This window comes from Microtus ochrogaster, linkage group LG8 (genome assembly GCF_000317375.1).
Source record: "Microtus ochrogaster isolate Prairie Vole_2 linkage group LG8, MicOch1.0, whole genome shotgun sequence".
Taxonomy (NCBI): Eukaryota; Metazoa; Chordata; class Mammalia; order Rodentia; family Cricetidae; genus Microtus; species Microtus ochrogaster.
This window is the reverse complement of record NC_022033.1, coordinates 21,753,248-21,769,978: the sequence shown is the minus strand read 5'-3', so window position 1 is coordinate 21,769,978 and position 16,731 is coordinate 21,753,248. Positions and strand designations below refer to the sequence as shown.

At 51.3% G+C, this 16,731-nt stretch overlaps 1 protein-coding gene across 3 annotated transcripts in view; it reads left to right on the top strand.

The window, feature by feature from the left end:
- Positions 1–16,731, top strand: part of Epb41l1 (erythrocyte membrane protein band 4.1 like 1) — a 128,998-nt gene that overhangs the window by 10,582 nt on the left and 101,685 nt on the right. The window contains exon 2 of one of the 3 annotated variants that reach the window (XM_026787067.1): positions 7,417–7,465. The exons of the other annotated variants lie outside the window; for them this stretch is intronic. The gene's annotated coding sequence lies outside the window, so the exon portion shown is untranslated. The remainder of the gene's footprint in view (positions 1–7,416; positions 7,466–16,731) is intronic. 3 annotated transcript variants of the gene reach the window in all.

The following is a 16,731-nucleotide window of genomic DNA, read 5'->3' as shown; positions in this document are numbered from 1 at the left end:
AGCCCTGTGTTGGGGTGTGGAGAGCTGACTGGAGCCCTGTGTTGGGGTGTGGAGAGCTAACTGGAGCCCCGTGTAAAGTGCCCAGAGAACACGGCAGAGCATAAGTGGCCAATACACAGGTATAATCCGTTATTTTTAAATTAACGATGATTGCTTCAGCAAATAAAGGACTTTCTCATGGCCAGAGTGAAGTCTTTCAACAGTTCTGAGGTTTTCAGGGTCTTAGGTCACTGGGGGCCGGTGAGACTCTCACGTAAGGAGCTAGCTTCCAGCCGAGAGGTGTCTGAGTGAACAAAGCGGTGGGCTGTGAGGAACAGAGGTGCCGCTAGGCTGGAAGGGCGTGAGCTAGGAGAGTGATAGGAGTCTGGAGACAGCTGCTTCCTGTGCAGCATGGGGGTAGGGGGAGGGGGTGTGTTTATATGCAGGAAAGAGCAGAGTGGAAACACAGCCCCAGAGTCTCCCTGTGGAGGGGCTCAGGAGGAGGGGGAGCAGCAAGCTTCTTTTTGCCAAGAATAATAATTTGCAGGACTGATGGCTCTTGATGCCACTGAGAGCACAGGGTGGGGATGGGAGCTTGGGAAGTGGGACTGGGAGGGGAGCTTTAGTGGGAGGTAATGGGAAGCCAGTGAGAGTTACTTAGAAGTGGCCCTAGGTGTCCAGCTCTTCTCTATGTGGGCTGGCGCTAAGGATGCCGTGAAGTGGTCTTCAGTTCTGGGCCTTTACAGAGCTGTCTCTGTACCTGGCCAGGGTCAGGATGTGAACCCCAGTCTGTCTGAGTGCAAAGTGAATAGGGACCCCAGAAATGTCAAGATCTCTAAAGATCAGAAAACTGGCAGAGGAAAAGATCTGCCCATCCCTACCCCCTTTCCTGCCCCCCTTAGACAGAGGGAACAGAGGCTCACTACCTAAGAGCCTATGGGAATTCGCTTCTGAGCCTGTGGTGGGCTGTGGATCTAGGTCTGTGTTAGGGTTTGGGAGAAGGGTGAGGTGGGTGCCAGGGAATCCAAGGGTCGGAGATGCTAATCCCGTGTCAGGTTGGCAGCCATCTGTTGCCAGGGGTGTGGGATCCAGGTGAGTGGGATGTGCGCGGGCTGGAGCGTTCACTGTTCCAGGTCTTCCTTCTGGAAAAGGAGAATGGGCTGGGTAGGTGGGAGCTGGAGGCCTGTTGAGATGTGGGGGAAGCCAGAGGGTGGCCCGAGATGAATGAGGAGGCTGTTGCCAAGCAGCCAGAGACTGGGGAAAACTGCAGAGCCGCTCGCGCTGTGGGGCTGGCCCTGACCAGCCTGTGCCGTGGTGGGGTCTCGCCTGTGCCGTGGTGGGGTCTCACCTGGGCCACTCAGAAATCAGAGCTCCCAAGGTCGTGGTAGGATGATTAGATCAGGAGTGGCTTTCAGGGCTGGAGACTTCCAAGCCGTGTTCCTGGCGTGCCCTTCCTGGCTCTTGTTCTAGCTTTTGTGCTGTCAAAAGGGTCTAGCAGTCCCAGGCTAAGACAGTCCTTCCCCATCCCTTCTGTGAGTCTGCCCACCTACCCAGGCCTGTTTTATTCCAGTTTACCTCAACTCTTTATTTGCTTGTTAAAAATATTATTGACTAGCCACCTACTATGCATCAGCATTGCCTCTGATTTGGAGGAGGGAACTTATGCCCGCCCCACTTTGCCTCTTCTTAGCCTCCAGTCTTTTAAGTCCCCTTGCCTTCAGGTCGGACTTTTTGCTGGATTTATCTTCAGGTGAACCGAAAGCCAATCAGAGTTAATTGTTAAACCTAATGGCTGCTGAGTTTCACCCTGCTGGGCTGGCTGGAGGGGGCTGTGCTGGCCTTGTCTCCCCCCCCACAGAGGGGTGGAACCACCCAGGTTTTTCTGGTCTATACCTGCTACCTCTTCCCTACTGTGAGGTGGGGGGTCTCTCCTTCCTAGGGGGGCAGCCTACCACTTGGACCCTCTCCCCTGCCTCCACAGAGGTGAGCCTGGGACGTGTCCCTATGAGTCCTGGCCCTGGTCCAAGGCCCTCTGCTTGAGTGCTCTTGGGAAGGCTGGGGAATTCCAGGGTGCTAGCCCAGGGGACCCAGAATGCAGACAGTCTGTATACTGCACCAGCCTTGCCTGCTGTGGTCTTTGATGAGGAGAGACAAGGAAGAACCCTCCGTACTATGAGTCCATAGGAACTCCACTGACAGCTGCAGCGCCCTGCTCACCACCGCCCGCCCCCAGCCTTTCACTGGGTTTCTTGTTCATGCCCTTCCTCCCTCTATACTTTAGGCACAGGTCCTTTAGCATAGGGCAAAGGCTTATTTCTTCTGTAGAAGCCGAGCCTAAGGCAGGCCCTGTCAATGCTGATGACCTTCGGCAAACGGACACCTCTCTGAGCTACGTTGTCATCCTCTGAACTCTGGTCCCTCCATCACCAACACTATGGCTGTAACAGGCAGCAGAGGTGGATATTAACATTGGCCTCAGCAGGGGGTGTAAAATGAGTAGCTACGGCTCTTTTCTGACTTGGCTGTTCCTCTGAAGCTTAGCTCTGGGCCAGACCCAAGGAGGTCACCACCTATACCCCAAGGACTGGCTGTAGAGTGCTCGCTCCAGCAGAGTGGCTGCTGAGCCTTCCAGATGTGACTGGTGAGGCCAAAGAGCTGACTCTAAATTCTGTTGATAATTTCATTTTAATCAATTAGACATTTAAAGCAATATTCCATTTAGTTGTAGACAAACTTCTATGAATATTTGGGAAATAAGATTTGTTAATGCGTTGGTTTTTTTTTTTAATTTTAAAAGCTAAATATTGGGGGCTGGCAAGATGGTTCAGAGGTTAAAAGCACTGACTGCTGGTTGCTCTTCCAGAGGTCCTGAGTTCAATTCCCAGCAACCACATGGAGGCTGACAACCATGAGATCTGGTGCATACATGCAGACAGATCATTGTATACTCCTGTGGGAGAATGCTCTTGAACCCTGTAAAGATCTGTCACTTGTATTGATTTAATAAAATGATGATTGGCCAGGAAAGGGTTTATTTGGCTTACACTTCCACATCACTGTTCGTCATGGGATGAATTCAAAACAGGAACTCAAACAGGGCAAGAACCAGAGACAGGAACTGATGTGGAGGCCATGGATGGGTGCTGTTTACTGGCTTGCTCAGCCTGATATGTTACAGAATCTAGGACCACCAGCCCGAGGATGACATCATCCACAATGGGCTGGGCCCTGCCCCATCAATCACTAATGCCCCTCCCCCATCAATCACTAATGCCCCTCCCCCATCAATCACTAATCAAGAAAATGTTCTACAGGCTTGCTACCGCAGCCTGTAGAGACACTTTATTATTTGTTTATTTATCTGATTTTTGGCTTTTTGAGACAGATTTTCTCCATGTTAACAGCAACCTTGGCTGTCCTAGAACTTGCTTTGTAGACCAGGCTGTCCTGGAACTCTGATCGCACAGAGATCCACCTACTGGGGTTAAAGGCAGGCGTCACCAAGCCCTGTTGTGGACGCACTTTCTTATTTGAGGTTCTTTCCTTTCAGCTAACTCCAGCTTGTGCTAAGTTGACATAAAACTGCCCGGCACTGTTGCTCCTCCTGCCTCAGGCTCCTCAGTTAGCTACGATGGCAGGCCCCTGTCACTGTGCCAGCCTTAGGTCAGGTCATCTACTGGACAGTGTGGTTATAGCCAGTGTTGAATTGGACATATTTGAACAACACTACAAGGCTCTGGAAAGACTAGCTGTCTGAGGGACTCTGGGGAGACAGCAGGCCCTCATATTCCCTGTCTCACCCCCAAACTCAGAGGAATGCTTCTTGGTGAGACGTCACCCTGGATCATCCCATAGCCTCCAGGCTGCTCATTTTGGCCCTGCCACTTGCTCTGCGTGATACTGGGCCCCTTACATCTGTCAGTGAGACTGATGGCACTGGCGAAGTCATTCCAGGAAGCGGCTAGCATGCCTGATTCAGACTGGCAGTGACTGCTCTTTCCTCTTTGGACGCTGCTACCACCGCTGCATCCACTGCATGGGTTTGATTGTACCACATGTTTGGGTGAGAAGTGGACCGGAGGGATGCATGGGAGCTGGGATGGGGAACTGGGGATGCTTTGTGTGGTACCTTCATCAGTTGCTTCCCTTCGGGGACCTCTTTGGATCTCCTTTTATGCCAAGGATCAGGTAAAGACAAGTGCCCATTTTGCAGATGAGGAAAATAGAGGCCTTTCCAAGGAAAAAATTGTAGCTATATAAACAGTGCACAAGTACAGGACTTTCCAATCCTCTGTTGGTGATGTTGGGGCCAGTGTTAGCAAGGCCTCTTTTCTGTAGGTTGCTATAGGAGACAGGGGCAGCTGAGGAATGGCATTGTTCATCTCCTGTAGCAGGACAGGGTTATCTCAGTTTGCTTGCCATTGCTCTGATAGAAACCATGACCAAAGCAACTTGGAGAGGAAAGGGTTTATTTGGCTCACACATCCCAGGTCACAGTTTATCCCTGAGTGAAGTCAGGGCAGGAGCTGAAGCAGAAACCATGGCGGAACCCTGGCTCCTTCTGCCTGCTTTCCTATACAACCCAGGACCACTGGCCCAGGGGTGGCACCGCCTACAGTGTGTTAGGTCTTCCTAATCACTAATCAACCCCCCCACCAGATTGCCTACAGGAAAATATGATAGAGACAATTCCTTAATTGAATTCCCTCTTCCCAGATGACCCTAGCTTGTATCAAGTTATCAAAAAGCCAATTAGCAGAGTGTCTGTTTGTGTTTGGTGTGTGTGTGTGTGTGTGTGTGTGTGTGTGTGTGCATATGCATGTGTTTGCCTGTATTTGGAGGCCAGCGGATAGGCTGTGCTGGTATTCTGCAGGTCCCACCCTCTCGCTCAGCCCCATCCCGCACCCACAGCCAGGGTCTCATTATATAGCTTTGGCTATCTTGGCTCTGCTATATAGAATGGGCTGTTCTTGAACTTCCGGTGATCTTCCTGCCTCTGCCTCCTGAACGTTGTGATTACAAGCTCGTATCACTCCTCCTGGCCCTGAGAGAGTCCTGACAGTGTTCACTGTAGCTGTGTTGTTCCGGAGCTGGAGATACAGAGGAAGAAGGGTGCAGGGAAGAGAGGATGGAGGTGCAGGAAGGCAGGCTGGAATCACACAGAAAGATGGTGGCCAGTTGGTGAGTCTGTTTGTTTAGATCCAGCCCTCTGCTCAGCCCTGGCAGGACTGTGGCCTCCTCTCTTGTCTGGTCCCCAGAGAGAGCTTCTGAGAAAGAGGCTTTTGTCCACCAGCTCCTTCTCTTTTCTTCTTAAGTGGGTTGCATATGCGAGTGCCTTGGGGTGCATGCGCGTGTGGGTGCTGTGGGGCGCATGACATGCAGCACACACACACACTGCCACTGCTACCTGATGTCATCCCTACCCATTCCACGTCCTAAAACCAGAGCTTTTCTATAGCAATCTCCTTTCTGAATAGACCACAGGCTTTCTCGCCAAGGAGGCCCTAGTCAAAGTCCTCTCCCGCGGTGAGTTTCCCTCTGATCTTAGGCAGGTCATTTGGAATTGTTTCAGCCTCACTTTCCTTATCCAAAAAGAAACAATGAAGACAATGTACTGATAGCCAGGCGGTGATGGCGCACACCTTTGATCCCAGCACTCGGGAGGCAGAGATAGGCAGATCTTTGTGAGTTCAAGACCAGCCTGGCCTGCAGAGTGAGTTCCAGGACAGCCAGGGCTACACAGAGAAACCCTGTCTTGAAAAACCAAATAGTACACAGACAACCTAGTAGTTAAGATCCTGGGTCCAAGGCCCATGTTGTAGGGTACACCTTTAGGCTTGATACTGGGGAGGAAGAGGCAGTCTGTGAGTTCAAGGCCAGCCTGGTCTGTACAGTGAGTGCCAGCCTAGCCAGGGCAAATTGAGAGATAACTAACTCAAAGAAGGAGTAGGAGAAGAAGCAGCAGCAGCAGCAGCAGCAGCACCATTCCCATCCCATCCCCTCCCATCCCTACCCTCCCACCATCACCCCCACCCCCCTTCCCCCACACCATCTATGTCCTGTGGTGATATTTTGTGCTCTAACAAATAAAGCTTGCCTGAGGGTCAGAGTGTTGAGTCAGCCACTGGTTAGCCACAGAGGTCAGGCAGTGATGGCTCACACTTTTAATCCCAGTACTTGGGAGTAACAAGCTTTTAATTCCAGTCAGACTGGGAGGTGGAGACAAGAAGGGATACGGCTGGGCAGAGAGAGGAATACAAGGTGGGAGGAGGCAGGACCTCAAGGCGTTCAGTCTGAGGATGTGTAGAGATGGTGGCTTTGGGGGTGGGGTGGGCGATTGTCCCAGCTCTGCCCCTCACTACTACGGTCTTCAGTGTGTCAGCTCACTCCCTGGAGCGCAGGATGTTCATGTTATACAGAGTCCCGTTAGAGAGGCTGGACCTCTCCATAGGATCGTCCTAATCCTGTTGGTTCTAGACGCTGATGCAACCGCTCACACCTCTATATTAGGAGGGAAGTGACTTGTCCAGGCCACAGAACAAGCCAGGCCTGTGTGACTCCAGAGCCCAAGTTCACAAACCATTGTCTGTTTTCTTCCTGGTCAGTTGATCGTCATGTCCCTTATGAGACAGAATCATGGAGTTTGGTGCTCCTGAGTGCATGAGGACTCCGGTCTCTCCTCCCGACTACACTGCCCATTGTGGACCAGGCCAGGCCTGCGATCAAACTCAAAGAGGAAACAAAGGGGCTTAAAACCTCCATGAACAGAGTGCCAGTGTTAGAAAGGCTCCGAGAGATGCCTAAGCCCAGCCACACTGTGTCACAAATAGGGAGACGGAGGCAGAACAGTCAGGTGGAAACAGTGATGGGGGTGCTTTTCCCTGGGTGCTGGAAACCTCTGTGGAAGAAAGCCCTGAGGAGAGGGCCCTCCTGTCTGTCCCCAGGGCACTTTGTTTTCTCTCTGGCTGCTCAGCCCAGGCTCCTTCCTCCTCATTAATTGTCCCATAGTTAGTTTTGACTTCTTCCCTTTCCTTTCTCAGGCCTGTGGATTCACAGCGGCCTTAGAATAAAGGTTCATCCTCACAGTAGCTTTCAGGGCTCTGCAGACTCCTCTCCTGCCCTCCGGCTCTGTGTGGCTCTTGGGCCTTTCTGGTTTTTTTTTTTTGTTGTTGTTGTTTTTTTTGCTTTTTGCTTTTTCGAGACAGGGTTTCTCTGTGGCTTTGGAGCCTGTCCTGGAACTAGCTCTTGTAGACCAGGCTGGTCTCGAACTCACAGAGATCCACCTGCCTCTGCCTCCCGAGTGCTGGGATTAAAGGCGTGCGCCACCATCGCCCGGTGGGCCTTTCTGTTTAACAGGTTCCACAACTTCCCAGCTTTCTTGGACCCTCCTGTGCCAGCCTCACGTGCCAAGGGGCTAACACTCTCTTCTCATTCCAGGTGCCTGGTGTAGGAGGCCTTCCCCAGGGAGCCAGTGTACAGAGGAGGGGTGAGTACCCCAGAGGCTGTCTCCTGCTTCAGCTGAGGTTGGGCCCAGAGGTTCTAGATTGTTCTGTTACTGCTGAGGCAGCATGAAGGTTTGTCTAGGTCTCAGGTTTCTCTAAGGCTAGCGAAGGGGGCAGTGCTGAGGCTGTCCCTGTGGAAGCAGAGGCTGAAGCATTCCTTCGCTGGGCACTCTGTTGGCACACTCTGCCTGAGCTGCTTGCCCACCAAGGGTGGAGACGGCAGACTGGAAGCTGCTGGATCTAGCTGGATCTGCAGGCCCTCGGCCCTTGCTTCCCTTTGCTCAGCCACTCCTGGGTGTAGATTAGACTAGTCAGAGGGCAGTTCTGCTCAGCCTTGCCACTGAGCACAATGGAACCTCCTGGGTCTTGGTCCTGGAATCATGTATTTGTGGTCCAGGCAGGTGTTGGGGAGCCTAGGGTCAGGATAAATGAGATTTCTTAAACTTTCTGGCAGGAAAATTCTCTTTTGTTTTGTCTATTTTTTTTTTTTGAGACAGTTTTTTTTAGGGAAATGTTTGTCGGAAATTAACCTCAAAGAATCTTAACATACAGGATAGCTAAGTGGGTTGCATCCCCTTCTGAAGTTGAGGCAAGGCTAGAGAATTGGCTAATTCCTCAGGACAGGCAATACCACAGACCTTTCTTTGCCTTTGGGTCAGATACTTCACACACCATTGGCTCAGCTAGGCACGGTGACACAGGTCTACAGACCTCCACTAAGGAGGCTGAGGGGATGGTCCAGACCAACATGAAGGCTGGACTCACAACAATAAGATAAAGCAAAATAAGTCAACAAACAGAAAAGAGAAATCAAAAATACTACTGGCTCACAGTAGGGTGAGGTTGAAGAGCGGGCAAAAGCTAGTGACCTACGTGGATTGAGAAATTGTAAAGTCACGTGCCATTGTCACCGTGGGGCCTGTTAGGCAGGATTGCTGCGGCTGTAACATTATTCTAGAATCTTCTAGTTTAGTTTTGGACCCATATGAGGTACACACACACACACACGCACACGCACGCGTGCACAGGGTCTGTGGTGGAGGGGCTGGCAGTGCTGTTGAGCCAGGCTGGGGCAGGTAGAATGAATGGCTACAGAGCTGGAGTGTGTTATCCCTGAGTAGTGGGGGCAGGGGTGGCTTTAGCTCCATGTAAGAGGAGCGATTTGGTTCCTTCCTGCCAGCACTCGGCCCCACGGAGATCTCTGGGCAGGAAGCACTGGGAACAAGGAATTCTCTGTCCGTGTGCAACCAAAGGGCAGCCCAGACAGCAGGGGCGGTGGATTAGGAGTCCCCAGGAGGGGGCCTGTGCAGCAGTTCCCTGACATTTGGGTAAGCTCCTGTGCGCAGAGAGAGGTGGGGGCACAGGAACAGGAGGCAGAGGTCCATCTGCTCAAGCATTTATTCCTCATGTTCCTCAAGCCCTCCCAGAAGCCGGGTTCAGAGGCCACTCTGTAGGACTCAGGGTAGAGAAAGAAGAGACAGCAGGTATTAGACACCATCTGTTTACTGAGAGAGCCAGGGGTTGTGGGGGGGGCGGCGTTAGTTTTCACAGGCTGCCTGCTCTCCAGGAGGCCGCTGGCCCACTAAGTCCCATATACTTCTCTGAGGTCTTGGCCCTGTTACTTTTCCTTTCTGGACCTCAGCTCCATATTTAATAGACTGTGGATGAGCAAGCATATTAGACCTGTTGAAGGGTTCCCAGCTGGGAGAGGCTGGGCCTAAGTGCGTAGAGGCAGCCCTACATTGGCGGCACAGTCTTGCTTCTCTTGCCTGCTTGACCTGGATCAGAGCATAGGACTGAGGATGAAGAATCAGGCTAACGTGCCATAAACCCACTGCCTTTCTCTCACTCCTCTTGTCTCTTCCCTACGAGCTGTCCCCTGCCTCAGTTTAGATGTCTGGCCATCGAGAAAGGACTGATTTCCTTCTAGGGTTTCTTTGTCAAGAGAAAGACTCTTGACTGCTCCCATTCTTGTTAGACAGGAATATTTTGAGTTGCTTGGCATAGGTCAGTTTCCTGCCCATGTTCCTAACGGAGGGGTGAGGCTACCACCAGACCAAGGTCATGGTGACCGCTGCACAGACACCCCTGGACCATACTAGGGTTTTTGCTGAGTCCCGATTATAGGAGGATGAACAGTTCATAGCCTGCAGGGGGCAGAAATGCCCCTCTTTGTTGGGTATAGAACATCAGCAGTGATAACAATCACTTAATGACTGCATCACTGTCTGCCTGTGACCCAGGCAGCCAGTCTCCTCTCTAAGCGTGTTTCTGATAAGGGGGGCAGTGATGGTACCCACCATTGATATGCTGGTATAATTACATAAGGGGATATGGCTAGCATAAAGCCTGAAGGAAGCAAAGGCCCAATAATGCAGCCTTGGCGACAGAGACCGGATGTGCTTTCAGGCCTCTGCGTGGCGTGCGTGTTATCCTCATGATGGTCCTTTGGTGAGTACTGTCATCATCAGCCCATTGTATAGGTGCAGAAGCAGCAGCGCAGCTTAGTTCATACACTGGGATTCAGGCCCATGGAGCCTGGCTTCAGTGCCCAGCCTCCGATCATTTCGTTTGGTAGGTCAAGTGACCACCGTGTGTCTGTTTGCCTGCTGCTTAGTGCCACACTTCACGGCCTACAGAGGCAATCCAGACCCCAGCTGTACTGTTCTGACTTCCTGTTGAAGTTCACGGTCTGTCTCCATGCAAATCTGTCTGTCCAGCATGCAACACTGCACCAGGTGTCTCGAAAGAGAAGAAAATCCATCCATGAACCCGCCTAAAAGGTCTCCCAGACCAAGGCTGCATCATTAGGCTTTGCTTTCATCTAGGTTCTGTACTGGGCATGTTATCTCATTTAATTACACCAGCCGATTGGTAGAGGGGTACTGTTATTGCCCCGTTTGCCAGCAGGAACACGCTCAGTGAGACAAGCCCAGGGTCCCAGGGCTGAGAGTCCACAAGCCATTGTTTAAGGTCATATCTGCTGGGCTTCAGAGCCTTTGCTGAAACGACCGTCATCCCTGTGTCCTCCAGAGTGGGATGGAGGTGTGCAGCTGTCGCTGGGACACTGTGCAAATTGCCGTTAAGAGAGACGGGCCAAGCACAATGGGAGTTCAGAGGAGAGATCAGGGAAGAGGGGAGGAGGGGGCTTGGATCCAGTTGAATGGAGCTGGGATCTAAATGTTTGATTCGGGAAGGGCTCTCCATGAGAGGGGAATGCCTGATCAATGGCGGGAAAGGGAGAAGCAGGGGTCGTTAGGTTTCCCTAGGATTGGAAAGCTACTGGCAAAGTCATGTTTTCTGCTTCCTCCAAAAGTGCCCCTTTCTTCCATTTTGTTTTATTCAATAGTGTGAGAGAAATACTTGGTATGCTTCCCCTCCTTCCAGATATGAGGAGGCTAGCCCCACCTGGATGGTGGACCCCCAGGGAATGCTCGCTAGTAGATTTTAGAATTAGCCTCCCTTCACCCCTGCTGGTGGAGGATGGTCCATTGCCCAGAGTTCAGAGCTCCGAGAGGCAGGTGACTTCTGGTGGTCTTTCTGGAGAGAGGGCTTCCTAGCCTCACTCTGAACTACAGGTGGCACTGACCCTTGAAGAGCCACCTCTCTTACTGTTAATCATACTGGGCAGGCAGGTAGACAGTACCTGAATCTGGGATCAAGGAGTACCAAGGAATGAGTTCGCTGTTAGTGGCAGTCATACTTACTAAGGAGAACTTACATTTTATAGGTGAGGACCCCAAAGTTCTAAGGAAAGCAATGGCATGTCTTTGTCACACAGAAGGTAGCTGTGTCATTGTCTTCTGAATGAGGGACGGACTTATGGGAGACTCAGTGAGGAAGCCTGCACTTCCTTCCCCTGCTTTTGCCACCTTATGGTCTTCCTGATTCCAGATATACCGCCTGCTCCCCAGCCTCTCTCGCCTGCAGTGACAGGTCATCCCTTGACTTACTGCCTGCCTACAACCAGAGGGGCTGTGTAAGGAGAGGTTTCTCTGTTTTGCTCTGTCCTGCAGCTACTTTTAGATACTCACCCGGAGGCTTAATAGTAATTGCAAAATATTTGACCTATAGCTCAGGCTTATTGCTAACTAGCTCTTACATTTAAAGTAACCCATTTCTGTTAATCTATGTATTGCCATGTGGCCATGGCTTTATTGGTCAGCCCTCTGGCATCTTGCTTCTTGGGCAGCTGGCTCACATCTCTCTCAACTCCCACCTAGCTTTATTCTGCCTAGCTATAGGCCAATTTAGTCTTTATTATCAACCAATAAGAGTAGCACATTCATTGCATATGAAAGGAATCATCCCACAGCAGGGCTGTTTGGGGAGGGTCCTGGCTCTGGAATGTTCCCCCAGATAAGGCTTAGATATCCAGCATTCCTCTGAGGCTCCACAGCCTGGAGTTTCTCTGATCTTCTCTAGCTCACTTGGACTACAATACAAGTAAGTACCTGAGATTTTTCCCACAGAAGGATCCTCAGTCCCCCCACCCCCCTCTGATTTTCCTCTATAATCCTGAAGTACAGGACAGAAAAGTGAGTTGTTTTGTTTTGAGATAGTCTCCTAGATAGCCTAGGCTGGCCTTGAATGTACCTCAAAAAAAAACTTAGTATGACCTTGAACTTCTGTTAGTCCTCCCGCTGGGATTTCAGCACACCTGGTCTCCGTCGGGTGCTGGGGCCTGAGACTGACCTTTTACATACGCCAAGCAAGCAGTCTACCAGCTGAGTCATATCCCAAACCTTAATAGTTCCTTTTTTGTGGGTAGATTAACTGAGGCTCAGAGAAGGCAAATGACTTCTCCAGGGACACATGTTTAGCATAGTAGAGCTAGGTTTCAGTGCACAGGAATCCAGCTCCTCCTTCCCATTGCCTGGTGCTGGCAGTTATGGGGAGCTTTGGGGGTGTTCTCTCAGTTCCTCCCTACTCGAGTATCCCCTCCTTGATCTAGGCCAGTGTGCTTGAGTGCTTGTTGTGTGTGTGTGTGTGTGTGCGTGTGTTTGTGTGTGCACGCTCATGCACATGCGTGTGTGGGCATGTGAGCATCTTGCCTCCAACTTCCCGAGAACTGCAGAATAAGGCCCCCTGTGTTTTCAGGTCTCATATCTCCATCTCCAACCCACTGCTTTGCCCGTCTTAGCCAGTGTAACAAGTTGGGCTTCCTTCTGACAACCTGAACAAGAGTGACCATTTGACGGGTTTGGGATTCCTTCTGTGAGATGCTAGAAGCATGGGCTGCTGCCTGCTATCCAAGTAGTAGATGGGGGAACTGAAGCCAGGATTGGCAGTTGCTGCCATCCGGTTACTAGAGAGGCCTGGCTAGAAAGAGGCTGGGCCTGGGCTGTTCAGAGTGGGCTTTTCCTGGGGAAGCCCAGCACACTGAGTGTACTCTCTAAGACAGTGTGTTCAGTGTTTACCTTGTACACACTAAGGGGTGCTTTGGGTTTTTCCAGAAAAGTAGTGCCGTGTATGAACCCAAACTAGAGATTTGAGCTTCTGAGAGCACTGGACTCTCGGAAGCCCAAAAGGGATCCTGGGATCATTGGGGATGGTTGTGCAAGTCTGGAAATACTCTAGATAAGCTTTATGGCAGGCGAATGACCTCTCTCATAACTCAAGACTGGGGGTGCTGGAGAAATGGCTCAGCATTTAAGAGTACTGCTGAGTTCCCAGCACCCACATGGTGGCTCACACCCATTCCAGGTAGTAACTCCATTCCAGGGAGTCTAGTGCCTTCTTCTGGCCGTTGTGGGCACCAGGCATGCACACAGCGCACACACAAGCATGCAAGCAATAGACTCACACACATAAAATAAGCATAAAAAAGAATAGTCTGGATTAGAGCATACCCCACCCGTGAGAGCTCAGCAGATTTGTTGAATAAATGCATTAATAAATATCACATCTTGTAAAGCACATATGTTTGCTCATCATAACAGCCTTGAGAAGAGATAGGCCAAGAATGGTCCCCACTTAACAGGTAAAGAAACGGAGGCCAGGGAACATGAAGAGGCTCATCTTGAGCAATTGAATGAGAGTTTTATAGAGTTGGCAAAGATTTTTCTCCCTTGCCATCTAACCTCTGCTTCACTAAGGCTTGACTGAATACTTTTCCTACAGTTTGCACAGCCACGGGGATGCACCATTTAGCATGAACAGCCGTCCATTTCTTCCCGTTGTCCCGAGACTTTGACAGACAGCGGAGATAACGTGATTGGTGCCAGGAGGTTCACGCCAGGACTGTGGGTGGCCACATGGGTACCCAGGACGGGGGAGCACAAGGCAACTACAGCCCAGGAGGGTGACAGATAACTGTGCAAAGATAGAAAACATGGCCACATGGCTGAATTGGTGGTCCCAGCTTCTTGAGACAGAGTTGTGTCCTCTCGCGGTTACTACTGCAGGAGTCAGGGAGGTGACTGGGTTAACATGGGACGCATCATGCTCTGGCTGCTGGAATTGCCTCAGCAGTGGATTGCAGTTGAACTTGTGCTATGTCCAGACTCAGGCCTGCATGGAGACCTTGTTCCACTACTGTGAGTTTCTGTGAGATGCTTTTTTTTGCCTCTGTGCCTTGATTTGACCATCCGTAAAATGGAGTCAGTAATGATCCTCATTTTGGTGAGAACACAGGCAGCTTTACTCAGTAGGTAGTTCCTTCTACTGTGAACTTTAAACCGTGATGATGGTGGTTGATATTTAGATATTGGGATCGGATGTGGTCAGCAAGGCCAGTGATGATTGTGTTCTTGTTGGTAATTTCATGTGTTCAGCCCTTTGCAGTTCACAGACCATGAGCCCATCCATCACTGTACATGCCCTTTGGGAGGCAGGGGAGGCGGCAGCATCTCCATTGTGCTAATATTTATCAGGGAAGTGGTCCCTCATGATTTCAGCTTGGGTCTCCCTGCTTTAAAAATCCCTGTTGAGGTGCTGGGGGAACCTGCCTCTGGGGCTCCACCAGGGAAGGGCAGGGTTAATTTGACCCTGATGTTTTACTCTGTGAATATCATAGATAAGGTTAGCATTGGGTGACAGACACGCACAGGCCTATAATCCAGATGTTCAGTGTGGCTGGCACAACTGTTTCCCACAGCCTTTGGGCTCAGGACCTTGGTAGCTCGGAGCCCACGGTATCTTTGTCTCATAGCCAGACAGCCCTCAGTTCCTAGATTCAGGTTTCCTTTTCTTGTCTGTTTTCTGGTTTCCCACTCCTGGCCCCGGTGGCGGTGCCTAGAAAAGGGTTGTGTCTCTGACTGCTGGCGCGTTCATTGAGCTCTCACCACAACTGGTGTCCTGGATGCTGGAGTGCAGAAGGCCAGTGCTGCAGGTAAACACGTGCCGTATTTATGTCCCCAGGATCCAAGTGCTGGCACATAGCTCTGGGTGCTAGTTTTAGGGTGGAGCCTTTGGGGTGAAGGCTCCTTCCTTGTGAACAGCATGCCTGCTCTTGCGAAAGATCCCGGAGAGCCGGCTTGTCCTTCTATCATGTGGGGACATGCTGGAAGGTGCCAGCTGTGTACCAGAAAGTAGAGTCCTTACCAACACCATATCTGCTGCCACCTTGACATTCTAGCCTTTGGAGGTGTGAGGAACAAAGCCGGCTGTGGGTGGTATTTTTGTATAGCAACACTCAGGGATTGGCGGTACCTGGCTGGTAAAATGAAGGGAACTTTCCCCCAGTCTCTGGAGCTCCTGGGAGATCGTAAGAAAGGGGCCTCTTGGTATGGGGTGGGATTTTGAATCTGGGAAAAGTGCCTGTTCCATGGAAGCTTCTGTGTTCTGGGAAGTCAGTCTTATGCTGTGCTCCCATCTCTGGTGTGGTCTTGCTGTGTGGCCTTGGGCTAGTCTGTGCGTGTCTGTGGTAGTCTCCCCATTGCCCCTCTGAGGGTTTGTGTTGAGATGGGAGTCCCTTGCATCTGTGAGACACTCTTGTGGCCCATGTGTCACATGCTCACATGAGCCCAGCCTTTTAACAAAGTCTTTCCTGTCTAGAGGGCGCTTCTCGGTCCCACAGGATCCGAGGGCAATTTCTGTCATTTTTCCACCTTCCCTGCCTTCTGTCTCAGTTCTCAGATAAGCCTCTGGTTTCTTGCTCAAGTGACACAGCTAGACAGAAGGTTGACTGTCCGAGCAGAAGGGGAGGGACATGGGGGACAGTCCTGGTTATTCCTGACGCACAACATTCCAGTGATAGAAGGCTCAGCGGTGAGCACCTACCCTGTCCCCAGGCAGTGCCAGGACCTCTGGCCGGGCTGGCAGGTTGGGAGGAGCCTCTTTGAGTCCTTCCGGTCCCAGACTCTTGCTGGCTGCTGCCACAGCTCTGGGCTCTGCCATTTGGCCCTGGCACCGGGACTGGTTTGGCAGGTTTTGCCACACCCCTGAGCAATGGGAGGGCTGGAACTGGGGCAGGCCAGGCCAGAGGAAGCAGTGCTGCCCTGCCCTTGACCCCCACCCCCAAAGCCCAACCTACCCTCAGTTACCTTTTCTACCTGTGCTGGAGACTTCCTCAGTCTGTCACTGTGGGTAAGTCTAGTCTTTCCTTGAACATCAGTCTCTTTGTCTGTGGGCTTGGGGCTCAGTCTTCTCCAATCATACTATCCTAACTAGAGTTTTGCCATTCATTCCTATCTGTTCTTGGACAAACTGAGCAATCTTGACAGCCCTAGGCTCCGAATGGGAAGACAGGCTTTGCCTTCCTGCAGATGTTGACAGGATCAGCTAACGTCCTAGTGAATATCAAATGTCTCCTGGAAATAGCTCCTTTTTGTACTGTGACCCTCTCAAAACGGGAGATGTTGTAAGTGTGGGGGTCGGGGGAGCTTTCCCTAGGCACCTCCCTTACCTACTTTCCCAGCTCATAATTGCCAAGAGCCAGACTTTCTGAGCATCTCCATGGGTGCCAGATAGAGAATGAGAAGGTAGAGGGAAGCCCGAGTTTGCTGGCTCCTGTCCCTCCTGATCTGCAGTCAACCCAACAGCCAGTTCAGGGGGAGGGAGGAACAGCCCATCTCTGCGGCAACCCCACTGTGTGGCTGAAGTACACGGGACCGCCTCACTGGATACTCACAAGAGTATGCAGATTAATTATCCCTCATGTTCTCAGAAAATGTAGGTTTTGACAACATCTAGGTTAGAAGAAGGAATGGGAATTAGAAGAGGATGTTCTCTGCGTGGAGAGGAGTAAACCGGACTCATGTTTACCAGGTTTCTCCTCTGGACCAGTGGGGATCAGTTACTTTGTATA